The 12,153-nt window shown below is 35.0% G+C and overlaps 1 long non-coding RNA gene across 2 annotated transcripts; it reads left to right on the forward strand.

The window, feature by feature from the left end:
• Nucleotides 1-681: 681 nt before the first annotated feature.
• On the forward strand, nt 682-4,757 carry LOC137396775 (uncharacterized). 2 transcript variants are annotated; one of them, XR_010978608.1, is made up of 4 exons: nt 682-822; nt 1,807-1,967; nt 2,867-3,001; nt 4,407-4,757. It is a non-coding gene; the product is annotated as an uncharacterized lncRNA (long non-coding RNA). The 2 variants fall into 2 exon arrangements; XR_010978607.1 differs by lacking the exon at nt 682-822 and having other exon boundaries at nt 1,386-1,967.
• The last annotated feature ends 7,396 nt before the right edge of the window (nt 4,758-12,153 follow it).

Here is a 12,153-nt window from a genome sequence, read left to right on the forward strand (position 1 = left end):
CATACGTCAGCTGCGAAAAAGACTTTCGATAAAAACACAGCTCCATGATTGGCCGGCGAACGTTAACACTAATTTATATTAACTTTCCCGCCTAAAAACGTCAGCTGTGAAAAAGCCTTTCGATCAAAACAGCCACATGATTGGCTGACGAACGGTAACGCTAATCATACTAAATTTGCCGCCTGAAAACGTCAGCTGCTAAAAAGCCTTTCTTAAGAAACGCCCTCCATTAGTAGTGAATAAATCACTCGGCGATATTTATTCAGAACTCTTTTAGCAGTTTTAACACAACATCATGAGTATAGGCAGCGGTAATCACATCGGTAGTTTCAGAAAAAATCACCAACTTGTCGGAATCTCCAACAGGTATTCGGCGTTAAGTATGACTCGCTTGGTCTTCCATAACCGTGGTTTTACGACGTTTTGTCAGTTTACGTCTATTAAATCTTTACAAAGAGATTAGACGCGTTTTTGTATTACTGTATAATGAACCAAAATATCAACCGAGATTGTTTGTGGGCATATACATAGAATTTAGTTACAACTTTTAGGAATTTATGAAGTTCGATGCGTGGGAAAGCTAAAAATCCGCATCGTACTCCTTCGAAAGATTTCGAAGGTATGCATTTACATCGTATTATGCCTGAAAATATCGGACAAGGCAAAACTAGGAGGAGGAAATATCCGCCATACTGATTTATTTTTCCAGTTGTTGTAGTTTAATTAATGATTTAACGATGCTTAACTCATCTGCAATACTTGCAATAAAATTCACAATATAGTAATAAATGATATTGACGCTCTTTGCGATCGTTATTGCCGGTGAGTAAAGTTTTTTGCATTGGTACAAATTCAAGTTTTTCTCCGTAAATAAAACCGAGTGTTAAAGACTGTGTTTCTAAATAATTGCACTCCATGGTGGTAAACTGCAATGGATTATCGTTCTTGGATGCGTTTGACGTTGGAAAACAGCTTGAAAAGCATTTGCGAGTCATAGAATGGATATAATTTGTCTTTAAAATGTCACGCTTCTGTAAACAGGAATTCATCAAAAAGAGTAGGCCTATGGCACTAAAAGGGTTACATATTGCTTTCGTTCTTTAACTGTACCTCTGTGCTTTAAGAGAAGTACAACTTTTAATATGATTTTTTTCACGTATCACAGCGATGTTATCGAATGTCTTAATAACTGATAAAAACACTTTTGCTGGTTGAGTGAGCTTTTGCTAATAGAATTGAAATGGCTTTGAAGCCATATATGCGTAGAAAAATGTGTAAAGCATGTTACTGAGTAGTAGCATGTATCTTTTGATTTCATTACCTACTTCAGAGGCATTGTTGATAATAAATCTCATTGCAAGTGACTGTGTGTTGTGTACAAACGGAGTAATGGTGAATCATTAATAGTTTTTGACTGCCATAAAATAGAGAAGACAACTCTGATGTGACAAACTCTGATACAAGTTTGAACGCCATTTCCTAAACTTAATTTGAAGAATTCTTTCTTTGCCATTATTTTTGTCTCCAAAATTTCATAAAGATGAAGATCTATACGCATATATCAAATGAGTAAAGACATGTTTGTTAGTCACTGAGCTACTAAACTTGTTATTCAGTTGGAAAATGTTGAGCAATATTAGTAGTGACCAACCAGCAGTTTTTAGTGGCCAGATTTAGGGTTTGCAACTACAAGGTTATCGGTTCAATCTCAGTCCAAGTCCATAACCATTAGATTCTTACCATATAGATAGTTTATCGATTTGTTGTTTGCAAGATCTCTAATGTGGTTTGTTTGCGATTTTTTAGAATGAATCTCACAAGATCTGGCCATTATCCTTGCAACTAATCGTCTAATCGCCATCTAGTCAATCACCACTACTATGGTCAATTTGCCAACCATACACCGGTTCGGCTCAACAGTAAATTCTCCATAACCAATTGAATCGGTATCAATAAATGTGGGACAGGTGAGATCTAGACATATTTCTTGCATTTTTCCATCACTATTGCAAATTTTCCATGTCTGTGTTTTTATTATACATGTTGTAGGCTTACTAATATGTTATCAATATGCTTTAATTCAGCTACATGGAAAGTTTGTTTATTTGTGCCCTAAGCCCTTAACGTCGTGACAACCATATCAAATTCGATAAACATACCATATAATATTCAGTACATAAGACCAGTCCTTCTACTGCAATGTCGCCTCGCGCACTGACCAGTGTGTATTTATGCTACACCTACAAGCTTCTAGCTCGCTGCGCTGGAAGATGTTACCATAGAGCATTTGTGTTTGAATCCCAACAGTGACTTCGTTTCTTCCATGAATTTAAATAGTATTGCTGCGGTGTCTGCACAAAAATATGACGGTAATGTAATTCATGGCACGATTTCTAGTAAAATTCAACTTCAAAAAACCGTTGCAAATCAAAATTACATGATATCACATATAGGAATTTATTTATAAAATAGTGAAATACCAGTAATCCTACTCAATGTGAGCTGATTGGAACACCAGGTCCCCATTATTCACCATTCGAAATGTCATCACTAGGATTCTCTTCTGGAATTACGTGATATGTTTTGAATTTGATGTTGGTTTTTGTAGTATCTGCCTACAAGGCCACACTTCAGTAATCCATTTGACACATCCACTATTGGGCATTCACACCTTTTTCTTGTACATGAATCACGATTTCTGACAGAAATCTGTCTTGCGGCATTGCCACTCTGTTGAATACCTATTATCCGAGGTAGCGGTTTTGTTCTTGTATTGAGGTGAACCAGTACGTTGGTTAAGTGCTTGTTTTTTGTTCTCTGTGATCTTCACTATAACATGCTACTCTCAGGCTTTTGTTAATTGTAGTATTCCCGACGGCGCCAAAAAAGGCGTCCTTACTGATGGTGTTTTGAATGCCATTTCTTCAGCTACGCATTGCCCGCCTCTGATCCCGATTGAACTATTAGCGAATAAAAGATTTGAGCCATGGAAGAGGTCACGGTATGTACATGTCAAAACCAGGATTTTCGAACCAAACTTCAGATCTCGACTTGTACCCTTGAATTTACGATAGATCTATAGTTACTCTCCCTTTAACTGTGATTTTTGTTATTGAAAGTTGGAAAAATTAGTTTCAAATTTAGAAATGCTGTAGTACAAAACGTAGATTTTTTTGGCAGATTGGAAGCACATTTCAACACTAACTACCTAGCACATCAGAATTTTAAGCAGAGAAAATATGGAAATCTAAGAGTTGTGTGCACGTGTACATAATTAAGAAAGCAACTCTTGAAAGTTTGCATTGTGTTAGATTATGTATAACTTGTGATAAGCATGTTAGGTTGAGAATCGTGCTGCCTTTTACCAAAATGTCAACATAGAGCTAGTAGTGCGATGTAATTTCTTTTTCTCTTTTTATGACATGATTTTCAGCTATTTGATTGTGATATAAGATAGGTATGATTGAAGAATTTGACAATATGTAAGAGGCAACAATAGCCGATTGACTATGTATTTTTAAAAGAGTGTACGCGCTAATTCAAACAAGCTTATAAAGGAAATTGAAAAGGCAGGCTGCTCGCATACTCCTAGATCAACTAAAACTTACAAAATCTTATCGTTTAATTTTTCATTAAATATCTGCACGGCGTTTCTTAGAGCTTTGGAACAATCTGCAATAGCATTAGCAGTGCTTCTCATTTACCTGCGTATATAGCTGTTTGCACATATAGCGTCTCATCAGAAAGGTTAACCTCCAAGTAACTAACTCGACTAATGCGGAGTTGTTAGCTTACAGTTTGTTATTATCTTTTAATGGATATGTCCAAGTTCGTGTTTTTTGCTACATGAGATTTACTAATTAATTTACCGCATTGCTATTCTACAACAACTCTTTTTTAAATTTCAAATTATTAAAATGATAATTCAGCATAAGAACAATGCGACTAGGACATTAGTTGCTTCTGAAGAAACTTACTATTAGCGCAACCCTAAATATGATATGCTTGTGCATTTTTCATAATATTGAAGTTGCAGCCTTATAGGAAGCTCAGTTATGAAGCCATTAAATAAAAAGCTGGTTAGGATGATTTTGAAAATATGGTGGTTGTGCACTCTTGTATCCACCTGTGCCTATTATGAGGAATCGCGATTCCAAAAACTTGAATGAGTGGACAATATTACCTTATTATAGAGTGCCCACAAATAGTGAAAAGAAAAGTATTGCTGGTACTATTTCATGTATCTAGCAAGTGACACTGTGATGTGGCAGATCAACCTCGATGCTCATAATTACTTTGTTAACAGGTTGTTGCCATATTTAGTTTATACTCATATTCGCTTTGTTTGTATTCTGTACTTTTTAGCAGTTCTCATCTGCTAATATAAATGCTTCTTCACATTTCAGGGCTTAAAGGATTGTACTGTAATCTGAATTGTTGGATGAAAGAACAGCCTTCGCCACCACAATCCAAGGACGGACGAGCTGGAAAAACTTTAGTCTAATGTGGTAAAGCATTTGGTGGACTGTAGCATTATTCACAAATATGATCATAGCTTTGCTTGTTTGTCTCTGTGTATCATTGATATATAATTTATTCTGGTGTAAAGGTTGTGGTATTTTTCTGCCATGTTTTGATGATGACAATATATATAGAGTTTAGTCATTTTATAGCTATATTTTTATTGTGTTTCATATTATTTTTTGTTATTATATCATGCAACTGTTTGTACCAAAATATACAGCTTCGGAACCATGCCCTAACTATTGAGATGCTCACAAAGATTATTTTAAGAATAATCTAGTAAAAGTCTTCGTATATATCTAAGGTGCAATATTTGTTGAATGTCCGTCAGCCTTGAGAAGAGATGTTGTGTGAAGGTTAAGCATGGCACATTATAGAAAAATTATGTTGCTTCGGAGACGTAATGTTGGTGGAATGTTGTATAGCTTAAGGAAAGAATATTGTCGACGGTTATGCTCGGTACATTATAGTAACATTGTACGCAATTCATTAGAGGAACATTCTGTGAAACATCAAAATGTTAGAAATTGTCTACACAGTTACACCCCACTAATGTTCTGCACGAAAACGTTCCTGGGATGTTAGCTAATATCTTTGAGGCAACATCATGAAAGGCATGCTTGTGGAATGTTCTGTAACATTCTCCTCATGTCGCAGGAATTTTGCACCAGATCATCTGCTGAATGTTCCATAATGGTGAAATGCCATACTGTTCCGAATATATTAGAAGACAATATTATGTGAATGCTTATACCCAGACATTTCAAAGTAGCAATCCTGTAACATTGCTGGGACATTCGATAACAATGTTTTGTAACAACGTTATAATAACGTTAGCAAACCTTTTCCTCGTTTTAACGTTCTAGCTAGAATGGTACAAAAACGCATGATTCATTTTTTGGAAGTTGTCCCCCTTTCATAACAAAAAATTATTTAAAATGAAATAAATTAAAAATGTTATAGATTTTTCATTACAGATATAAAAACAAACAAAATAATGAAAAAAAATAATGATAAATTTGAATGATTTATGTAAATGAAATGAAAAGTCACTACAAATTTTAATTTTCGCACTTTATTAGACATATTGCAAAAATGACTAGGGTCCATTAGCTCTGTCCATCCGCTAAACGGGTCGAAGTAAGACGCGACAGTGTGAACTCATCGCAACTGACCAAGTCGCCACATATACATGTTGTGTCAGATGGTTGGTGATAGTCTATCTACGGATTGATTAACGCTACGTGTCGTCTGACAAGCCGACGCGTATGTGAATCATTTCGTTAGTAGAGCGAAGCCATTGCCCATTAACTTGTATGCCCTTATAATTATATTTCGTTTTAGCTCAACGAGATTACCGCGGCATGGAAAGCGATGCTCAGTAGCTAGGAATATTGTATAATAAAGATGGAAATCCCTACGCATCAATGTCCCACCAATGTTCTATGCGTAACCTTCCTGGGATGTTAGCTAATAGCCTTGAGACAATATTATGTAAGAAATGTTCGTGGAATATTACGCAATGTTCTCCCAATATTGTGGGAATGTTATGCAGGATCATTTGCTAACATTCCAGCAACGTAATTCCCACAACGTTGCTGGGACGTTGTGGGAAATACGTCCCAGCAACGTATTTCCCACAACGTTGTAGGGACATTATGGGAAATATGTTCCAGCAAAGTAATTCCCACAACATTGATGGAACGTTTTGAGAGTTACGTTCCAGCAATGTTTTTCCCACAACGTTGCTGGAACGTTGAAAATGTGTCTACAAATAATCTTGTGACAACGTTACGATGTAACGTTTCTGGGACTTTTCGGAACCTCCCTGGAACGTTCTGGGAACGTAAAATTGTTAATTGGGTTTTCAGCTATCAAAATCGAAATCACGCTTGTACATGATTTGAGTGTTTTACCCGTGGTTAATTTTATTAATTATCGTCTGTAAAAAATTGGCATTCAAAACATCTCAAAAAAAAATCACAAATGTTGAAAAATAGTGCAAATCGGTGATAAATCCATTATCATTTTGGTGAAAGTTGAGCTTTATGGAAATGCTTCACTTGTCAAGCACTTCTTTGTATATACTTTATAAGTCAATGTGGTGTACTGTAACAGTCTAATGGTACAGAACTATTAAAACTTGTTCTAGCATTTCTATCTGTTTCAAATAACTAAAAACTTATATTAAGTGGTCTGTATTTGTTACATAAGACTGGTAAGTGCACTCTTAGCCATATGTTTTAAAGGCCTGACTTTCTAAGAGCAGCATAGAGTTCAGTACCTAAAAAGAAACACACTGGTTGTTACAAAAAGGCATCAAAGTAAATGGCTTCTTACAACTAGACCTTTTTTAGTGTCAAAGTTTTTCTTGTCACTTGACTCAAGTAAATCCAGCGAGAGGCATTGTTTGTGGATTTTTACATATTCTTTCATTAACACGGTACTTTTCCACTTGCAGTAACCAAAGCAGACATAATACTTAACCTTTGAGGGACTAGAAAAAGAAGCATGTCCATGTTTATCTGTGATGCGGCAAGATTCGTTAATATTTTTATAGATGAAAAAAAGCACACTCGTAAAAACTCTGTACCACGCCAAAAATGACATAACTTACTGATGTGTAAATCATTGTTCAAAAGGCTTGTCAGTTTAACTCATAGTTAGTTTAAAATGTGTCAACATAATCATTAGTAATATTTGTAAAAATATTTTGACAGGCCATTGCAAAGATTTATGAGAAAATCTCAGGCCTATTCTCTATACTTCTGATTACAATCGTGCGTTTTAAGCCATTGGGCTACTTTAACACTAGGCCGTCGCTATTGTTCGTTTATTTACGAAGGTTTTTTACAATTTACCACAAATAAGACCAAATTTAAAGTTTTTTGTAACTACAACTGGCAACTGAATAGAGTCCATTTATTAGTGGTGAAGTAATATATTGTATTTGAGAAAAATTTCAACATTTTACCTAAACTTTGCAAAAAGCTTAGAGAGTCTTTAATACTTTTGTAGATGAAAAAACTAAACTCGTAAAAACATTTTACTAAGCCTGATTCACAAACCTTTTCTGCTCTTTAATTTAGTGTGCAATAAACCTGTCAGCTTAACTTATGCTTATTTTAAACTGTTTTGCTGGAATTGATAGTAATAATTGCAAATATATTTTTATTAGCTATTGCAATAATTTATGAAGCATTTCGAGAATTGATCTTTAAACATCAGTTTACAGTTATGTGACTCAAACCGCTGGACTTTGTTACCACTAGGCCATAACTGTTTCTTAGTTTTACTTTTTTTGGCCAAAAGAAGACCACTTCTAAAGATTATTGTTGACTACAACTGGCTAGTCAATAGAGTCATTTACTAATCATAAAGTAAATTATTGTATCTGACCAAATATGCAACATATTCATTAAACTTTGGCCAACTTTGCTTTACCTTAAAACAGAAATTAAGAATTGTTAAAGACAAACAAATCATCAAAGTTGAACATAAACAGTGTTTTAGTGGCATTTATTGAAAAGTTTCTGAATTTGATTTAGCATTTGCAATGGTTTTTGATGTTTTCATCAAGTTAACTACTTGAATGTTTTAAGATTGAAACTAAAGAAAAACGTTCAGAAGAAAATACACGCTGAAATGCCATGACTAGTTACCATCACTGCTATATATGCTGTTGATATCTACTATTGAGTTCAAGATGCTATGTTACACAATTCCATTTTGCTGTTCTCTTTTCTCTTTTCAACTATAGACATGCTTTCACTTTCACTTTATCTGAAAGTTTCAAATATCATACAGGTCTGTTGTTTCAATCTTGGAACACCTTGACAGCCAGATCACCTTGAACATCAGAAGTACTGGCAAATGCTTAAAAAATGGTAATGCTTTTTAATAGAATCTACAAAAGTTCTTTGTAAGTTCCTTTTTGAACTGAAGGAAAACTACTTTTTGCTGCTAAAATGGCTAATAAATTTTTATACATGTCTTTTGCAGTTATCTTGCATTCTCATCTTACTTATGCCATCAATCAGCTAAATGTCTACAAATGTTATTTATTCAAAGACTTTGCTCAAATGTTGCCGATGCCAGTACAAACTAATCAATCAGTTTTATCTTCAACCGACTCACATAGAGCATAAAGTTAATCTCGCCATTTGCTTTGGCGCAATACGATAAAACTTACTGCCTTAATACTCATGGAAAATCGATCCAAATCTCAACTATACAAAAACAATAACTTTAATTCACGTAGACAAAAGTCTCTTGTGAAGTAGACAAAACAGGTGTCACAGAGATTTTCAAAGACATTCTTTCTTAGAAACTGGTTCCTGAGAGATGTGACGCCTCTTTTCTTGATGCACACAGCCACTTAAACAACAATGGATATCAGTATAAGGAGTTTTATAAAAGCTGCTGCTATGGGTCCTGCAGAAAGATTTGCTTAGTATGACAAATAAACGTTACCATTTAGAGATAAACTTGAGAAAGATTTTAGTAGTTTTCACAAAAGATGCCTCAGGTTATTTCCAGAATTTTTTATTGTCATTTTTGGTTCAAGTAATCTGGTTGTCAAAGTATTTCAATATTAACTGTATGAACCCTTGTTTGTGATCATATTAATTTAAAAAAAGTTTTGCCAAACTGCAATCACTGGTTGCCATCATTGCTATCGTTGATATCGGCAGTTGTGTTCAAGTTGCAGTAGTGCTTCTCTTTAGTTTGACTGTCACTGCAGCGATTGACATTAAAATAGCACTTTTGGCATGATCTGAGTGTTTCAACTACAATCAAACCTTATCAATCTTATTCTTAAAATATATTGGCAATCAGATCTTTTCAAACAACTAAAACAACTGAAAAATATAGAAAAGTAGCGACACTTGCGTGAGTTGCCGCGGGACTCCTGCTGTGGAATGGAAGGACTGAATGCCCGGCAAAGTTGGGTTTTCAACAAAGCAAGAGATTCATATACGTATATATAACTCTGAATTTCTGGCAAAGGCAGACACTCAGTTGTGTATATGTATGCAAATCCCAAGGACCTTGTGCACATGTGTAGTTCATTTGCCCAGCTATAGCTATTAAACCGATTGGAATGAAAAATGTTTATGGCAGAAAGTTGGATATTGAAACTTCTCACTAAAGGATTGAACTAAGCAAGATTGATGGATTCTCTTAAACATCTGGGTGAAATTACCGCTAAGCGATACCTATTAGGATTAAAGCTTGATTATATAGCTGACTCAAACTGTATGTAGCTGTGTAGCTGACGTGTGTATGTAGCTGTGTAGCTGACTCAAACTGTATGTAGCTGTGTAGCTGATGTGTGTATGTAACTGTGTAGCTGACTCAAACTTACCAATGACAGTGTGTCAGGCTAAACACAAGTGGCAACCAAATACATTATCTGTCACAGTTTACGAGCTGACTTTTGATACCGCATCTCGCCAGGCCTTTTTTATTCTTTACTATAGTAAGATAATGCAAATCCATTTGATCAAAATGACACTTTAACATAAAAAGCAAATGCTTCACACATCAATTCAACTCAGCTGCTGTAGTATTTAGACAGCGTGCTAACCACCACACCAGTTTGTTCTCTTGCTATTTATTTTATTAAGTATGAATACACTGACTGCTCAGTGTAATCTCTCACCAAGCATGAGACTGCCAAACAGAATAGTTACCATAACATGACCAACTGTTTGGTACTTCTACTTTTTACTAGGACCTTCTCGGTGTATTGCGCAGTGATATCTTGTCAGATGTACCTTTGTAGTAAACTAATAATTAATCACATAACTAGTACAAACACAATATTGTTTTATAGACATTGGTATAAGATTATTGTTCAAAAAAGTTAAAAATTGTTAGTGCAAGTGTTACAGTGAATTTTTGTTGCAACTATTTACTACCGAACAAGGAACAGGCACAAATTTTGGTGTAGGAAAAATTGGGATTCTCTAGCTTGCTCTTTGAGAGAAGGGCTCTTGATGAGTTATGTTTGAAGCTTTGAGCAATTTTATGAGCATTAAAAAGTTCTAAAATAAAAAATGAAAAATTTCTTGTTAAGATTTATTTAATTTTTTTCAAAACAATATCTGCTTACTTAAATTTTCTGTACCTTTTCAGCCGATCGAAAGTTTGAGAAAAACTGTTCAATTATTAGTTTAGTTACAGAGCATTAGGGTTGAATGTTTTTTGAATTAGTTTATAAAAATACGGCAAAATTTATAAGTCAGTCACTGCACTGCACTTCTTAATTATTGGCAAAAAAGTGTTTTATTTAGTTTCTACCAGAGTTGAGTTTACCTGATTACCAAAGATATACCTGCACTGACTCTACTAGAGCTTTTTCCACAAAAAAAACAGATGGATTATGAGTTTTCATTTCCAGAAGAACTGCTTTTGTCAAAAACTAGACAAAATAAAACATCTTATCTTGTGAATTGACCAAATAAGTTTTTGAAAGACAATCAATCACGGTCGTATTAACCAAGTGACATTTCTAAATATTTTGGTTTTTCATTTAGGTATCTAAATTTGTATCTAAGCATCTAAACAATCTCTCGATATCTAAAGTATCTAAACAATCTCTTCTAAACCTTGTGTGCTACCATTTACATACTCCAGCCTATCCAATCCAGAATATTCTAGCATATCTACGTAGTACTTCACGTAATCTTTAAAAATAATACCTCATTCCGAACTCGCTAGATTCTGCATTTATGATACATATTTCAATGCGGGCATGAACTATGCCTTAAATATTAGTAAAATATGTCTTTGGACAAATATGAAAAACATTTTTTTCTTCAGGACAGCTGTTCATTACATCTACCGTCGTATGGTTCAATTCATAAACTTTCTGTTACTACCACAATTACATCATGACTCATCCACTATGTTAATATGTTACCAATTTGATGGTTCAACTCACTCAATAACAATAGTGACATCACAATTTTTGCAGTGTGTGTGCATGCACATTTGTGCGCGAGTATGTGCGTTTTTGCAGGTGAGTCTGTGTGCCTACATGTGTGCATGTGTATGCATGTGTGTGTGTGTGCGTGTGTGTGCGTGTGTGTGCGTGTGTGTGCGTGTACGCATGTGTGTGCGTGTGTGCTTGAGTGCATGCATGAAAGTGTATGCATGTGCATGTGTGTGCATGTTTGTGTGCTTGTGTGAGCTTGTGTGGGCTTGTGTGTGTGCGTGTGTGTCTGTGTATGTGTCTGTGTGTGTGCATGTGCTGGTGTGTGTTAATCCGCATCAACAACATTAGGTTTTAACAATTTTGGTTAAATTTTGTTCAAACTGTAAAAGCATATGCTTAAAAGCTTTTCAAAGACACCCTTTCAAATTGCCCTTTCACATGCATTCACAACTCTTTCATAGGTGAAGCGAGTAGCACAGCATTTGCAATGAAAGGTCGACACTCATGCTGCAGGCAGTCTGAGGGACAAAAGAGTCAAAACTTAGGTAGATCAATACCAGTCCTAATTCCAATTAATAGCTACGACCGTCTGTAATAGATTAAAAAATTATCCACAATTTAAAGCCAATAAATTTGTTTTGCACATTGTTTTGTCAATGAGTTTTGATCCGGACTTACACAAAATA

Source organism: Watersipora subatra, chromosome 5 (genome assembly GCF_963576615.1).
Source record: "Watersipora subatra chromosome 5, tzWatSuba1.1, whole genome shotgun sequence".
Lineage (NCBI taxonomy): Eukaryota > Metazoa > Bryozoa > Gymnolaemata > Cheilostomatida > Watersiporidae > Watersipora > Watersipora subatra.